This window comes from Buceros rhinoceros, unplaced genomic scaffold, assembly GCF_000710305.1.
Source record: "Buceros rhinoceros silvestris isolate BGI_N320 unplaced genomic scaffold, ASM71030v1 scaffold26036, whole genome shotgun sequence".
In the NCBI taxonomy this organism is placed as follows: Eukaryota; Metazoa; Chordata; class Aves; order Bucerotiformes; family Bucerotidae; genus Buceros; species Buceros rhinoceros.
Window position 1 is genome coordinate 9,243 of NW_010416192.1, and position 568 is coordinate 9,810.

Here is a 568-nt window from a genome sequence, read left to right on the forward strand (position 1 = left end):
CCCCCGTGGCCCCCACCCCGGAGCCAGGGGGACACACTGCCCCTCCAAGCCACGGTGCGGGGTCAAGAGTAAAGCCCACTGGGGACCCGGCGGGGACATTGGCAGCAGCTCGAAGAAAGACCATAGGAACTAAAGTCACAAACAGAACTGGGTTTTATTACGAAACACCCCTGCCAGTACATAAGGAAGTTCTGTCTGCAAAATACATTTCCTGAGGAAAGTAGATCACAGTATTTGTTTTCACAGAATAACATGTAGCCTGCTATAACTTTCAATGTGACTCTTTATTATTTAAATATTAACAGTATTCCTTCACAGAAACAAGTACTCAGTCATCACGTAACCGACACACAAACGACAAAATAAATATACAACAAGAGCACAGTTCATTTTCTTTTTTTTCCCCGACTTAAATATTAAATAAATAATAAATACAGAATTTTTCATTTCCTGTTATCAGTGCCTGAAACAATATGAATGAAAAAAAAAAGAAAAGAAAAACAGAAAAAGTCTCTCTTCCCCGCCCCGGTGCCTCTGCCCTCACAAAAAAACAAACCAAAAAATTATC